We start from the raw sequence: 4982 nt of genomic DNA, 5'->3' as shown, positions 1-4982 counted from the left end.
TAGAAGTGTGTCAATGGATGTTGTTGGTCCTGTATCTGATTTGTGTTCTTTGTCTGAGAGAGTCGCCAGTTGGGTGGAAGAGATCGCAGCTTCTGACGACCCTCAGCAGAGGTTGTCCTGCAGATCCGAAAGTGTTGAATCATTGAACGTAGTCCCTGAGTCATCGGGACAGGAACAACTTGCTTCAAAGAATGATTGTACCAAGGAGAAAAGCAATATAAGCAGGCCAGATGAAGGACAGAGTCCTGATTCTCGCAGTTCTGTTTCTGAGGCAGTTTGCCATAGTGACCATTGTGTTTCACCTGTTGAAGCTGTTGAGCCGCCTCCTGATCCAGGGGAAATGAGAGTTCGGACCAGAGTGGGTAGTACCGTTGACTTGATTGCAAAGATACTATTTAAACTGAGCTGGATGTTGACATCACTGAATTCAATGATGAACTGTCTTTAACTGAAAAATTTGTGTTTACTATTGTCATTTTGCATTATTGACACTATTTTCCTAATTAATGCTGTTCAGTTGCTTTGACACAATCTGTATTGTTAAAAGCGCTATATAAATAAAGGTGACTTGACTTGACTTATTGAGATAAGAATGTATTGTATTACAACATTTTTTTTTGTAATTTTGAGTTATAGATTACAGCACATGTGAGTCAATGTATTTCAGTATGTTGTTCCAGATTAGAGATGAAGTTTAATCCGAGATGAATGGTGTTTAAGGCACCTTTTGCGGGTGACTGCAGTAGGCCTGATCAACCTGCCGTACTCGCCTTCCCTGTGAGTGGGAAACATATTTTGTTGCACAATGATCTGGATAAAAGTGGTCTAATGACCCCAGTGTATACTATCCCTGTAATAGTCAAAATTTGTGAAGTTCAGGGGGGAGAATGTAACTGGTGTGAATAATTTATTGACTTAATTTAATTTGCTTTCTTTTATTTCCTATATTGTATTATTATTATTTGTTATATGCTGTTTATACCGTTATAAATTCTATGTGTTTCATAATAAGAATGGGTTAATGAATTCCACTAAATTTTGTTCCTCTACTATTGTTTGCAAGTTAAAAAAAATATATAACGTTAAAGTCGCGGACTTTTCTTTGGGAGTTTGTCTGGGGAGGGAATGATATCAGTGGAACACATCCGGGGGTTCCCCGCGTGCGACATGTGATAGCCTCAGTCTACCTGTGTGCGAGGCTAATGAGCACATGTACTACTCTGTTCTCCCCGTGAATGACTCTGTGTGCCAGAGAGGGAGAAGCTGTCGCCTGTTGATAAACTGATTATTTCTCCTTGTTACAGATTGAGTAAAAGAAAGTGCTGAATCTCATCAACGAGTGGTCGTGTGGTCTTTATGTGTGTGAGGGTGACCGGTCCAGACATGCTACATGACCACACCGCTAATGACTTTCGCTTTCGCGATCTTGGTCTCACGCTTTACAAGAAAAGATAACTGCCTGTAGCGCTTACTTCTTTACACCTTTCACTTTCTATAACCAAAACGAATGCTTGAAAGATGGATTCATTAGGCTATTTTTCCTAATGGAAATCACGACAACAATAAAATAGTAGCTACAATAACAAATTAGCTTACAACGTTTATTAACAAAACGAATAAGACGACTTGGTAGCATGGCATACACCACATGCTATTATATGTATGCAAAATGTATTATTATGTTGTATATTGACATAACACAAGTGTTTAATTTGTTTACTCACCACTAACATTGACGCAGAATCTCTTATGGCTGCTCCTTTGTTGATAATCTGCACTGTATAAACTCCAGAGTCTGTGGTTCTGCTGTCTCTGATTATGAGAGATCCAGTCTGACTATCCAGCTCCAGTCTGTCCTCAAATTTCCCATCATCGCCGTCATATGTTTCGAAGATTTTGAGCTTTAATTTGATTTCAGCTAAGAGCATGCGCTCCTTTCCAAACATCCACAGTACTTCATCATCTCTCTGTAGAGATTTTGGGATGATTTTAGTTTCAGAAAGCAAATTAACACTTTCTCCCGCTTTCACTGAAACTGTTTTGATTTTGTGTGTCTTGGCACCAAATGCATCTGGGGGACGAACACTAACAGTATTGAAAGTGTTTGTCCTATATATATATATATATATATATATATATATATATATACTTATGTGTCAGGCATTAGTTCACAAAGATATACCGTATTGACCCGAATATTAGACGATGTTTTTTTCTTGGAAATACATCTGAAAAAACACGGTCGTCTTATATTCAGGGTCTAGACTTTGACATGTCAATAATACACCCACAACAATAGGTGGCGCCAAATACGCATAAAACGAGTGTGCCATGAAATACGTAATGTAATGCGTGTTGTAAAGATCGCGAGTAAAATCAAAAGAAAAACAAAACCTTACAGCTGCATGAGTCGTGACTGTCACGTTAGCCTGATGGGACCAAACTCCCTTTGTGATTTTAAAACGTAAGACAGTAAGTACCCAGATTTGAAGACTACAGTAAGATTTAACATCTACTGTTAATAAGATTTTGGTAGGCTACTATTAGATGGATAGCCTAAATGTCCTAATTCAGATGGGCTACCTGTTTTTTTTTTTTTTAATGGTATATCAAAAAGTGTGTATTTTTTAAATGTGATTGTTGGTACATTTTACCAGTTTTTACCATACTTTCAAAACAAAAATTAAAATAGGAAAAATATGCAACATGAAAATAATTGAAGACAAAATGTGTTTTACTGAGAAAAAACAAGATTTGGTTTTTAAAAAGCCTTTTTCCAAAAGGTACATCTGGAAAAAGGGGGGTCGTCTTATAATCAGGGTCGTCTTATATTCGGGCCAATACGGTATTCTTCAACAGTCAGTTTTTTAAGCAAAAACACAACACTAGGAGTATGCCTTAGTTAAACCAGGACACTTAAGTTGCTTTTTTTTTTTTTTTTTAAATGTGCCTTAGAAAACACAATTATTGGTGTGCATCCTCAGACAAAAACCATGGCACTTTTAGTCTTAGACTAGGCTTAAGCCTTGTCTGTGAAAACGGGCATAGGAGTACTCAAAATACAAATATTGCGTATATAAATTGAGCATATAAATATAAACTGGGCACAGGCCATGTCGTTGGCATAAGTGGGATTAACATTCAACCCGTTAATTTTAATAAGTTTTATTTGTGATTTGAATTTTGTGAACGAGAGTTCCTCTTTGCAATGTTATAAGCCGGGCTTCGGACGCTTTCACTTTCAAATTCGCGATCTTGGTGTCACGTTTTACAAGAAAAGATAATCGTCTGCGTAGCCTACATCTTTACACCTTTCACTTTCGAAGACTAAAACGAATGCTTGAAAGATGGATTCATTATTATGCTTAATGAAAAGCACAACAACAAAAAAGTACAATGACATACTAGCTTATATAACGTTTATTAACAAAAATGAATAAGACTAGGCATGGCATGCACCACACTCTGTACTGTATATTAAGTAAGTTTAGCAAACACTGTGTAATCAAAGAGATTTCAGGACAAAAAAAAAATCATACTAAGGATTTTTTAAAAACAGTGTTTTCTATTTTACAAAAATCTGAACTTTAACGTGTTGAATTAATGAACAAAGCTGTTATATTGTATGGGTCCCATTTCCAACACCAATGACTGACCACTCTGATGATATTGTATCTGAATGGGAGCAAATCTCTAAGCCAACAAGAGCATACTTATGTTTCCAGGGTCCTGTGTTTCCCAGATTTATATGACACATAATGAACACATGGAAAACAGTTCCTTTGTGTTCCCAAAGTCATACTTCTTAATTTAACTAGGTAACATAGGAATGACCCCCATACCAATATTAATTCAGTGGTTCAGCAGTATTGGTGTGCTGTTGGCACTACACAGCCAAGAATGTGTTAAACGTTGTTTTATATTGGCACAAATGTCTATTTACTCACCACTAACATTGACGCAGAATCTCTTGTATATGGCTGCTCCTTTGTTGACAATCTGCACTGTATAAACTCCAGAGTCTGTGGTTCTGCTGTCTCTGATAATGAGAGATCCAGTCTGACGGTCCAGCTCCAGTCTGTCACCAAAACTCCCATCATCGCCGTCATATATTTCGAAGATTTTGAGCTTTATATTCATTTCAGCTATGATTTCGCCTTCATCTCCAAATGTCCACTCCATGTCATCTTCTCTCTGTATTTCTGTCTCACCAGTACGCAGAGCAACATCTTCTCCCTCTTTCACTGAAACGGCTTTGATTGTATGTGTCTCGGCACCAAATGCATCTGGGGACCAACACAAACAGGTTTAAGTTTGTTTGTCCTATATATTCCTATGTGTCAGGAATTAGTTCACAAAGACAAGTATCAGATATAATCTTTAAGTTTATTTAGCAAGAACAAAACACCAGGTATCACAGTTATGTCTGTGAAACCATGCCCTATTTTTGCTAAACTTTGACTTTATTGTTTTGAAAATATAGCTATGTTTGTCATGGTGGGTCAGATTTGAACAGGTACTTCAAATTTTTGAAGTATATTTGAAACATGTAGATAATGTAACATAACTAACTAACTAAATAAATAGCATCTTTAGGTTAAACAAAGACAGTAAATGTTTTAATGACTTTCAATTTGTTTTTAAATATACTCAAGTACACTGTAATAATATCAAATACAAAGGTTTATTTTAAAGTGCTTTTTAAATAATTCTGTTTTAATAGTCTTTTGTGGAATAGTATGGACTAAATTAAGCCAAATGCAAATAAAAAGTGACTGTAAATGTAGTGTAAATGTGTCAATTTAGCTTCTTAAATAAGATTTATGTCCGTATTTAGCATTATTTGTGCACTAATAATTATAAAAATGTATTTAGGTCCCACACAATTACACTAAAGTCCACCTAATTATAATAATAATTTAAAATATCACATTAAAATTGAATACCAAATCGAGTACACTTTAGTACACACACACACACTA

This window comes from Sinocyclocheilus anshuiensis, unplaced genomic scaffold (genome assembly GCF_001515605.1).
Source record: "Sinocyclocheilus anshuiensis isolate Anshui unplaced genomic scaffold, SAMN03320099.WGS_v1.1 scaffold802, whole genome shotgun sequence".
Classification (NCBI taxonomy): Eukaryota; Metazoa; Chordata; class Actinopteri; order Cypriniformes; family Cyprinidae; genus Sinocyclocheilus; species Sinocyclocheilus anshuiensis.
Note: the sequence above shows the minus strand (reverse complement) of the source record.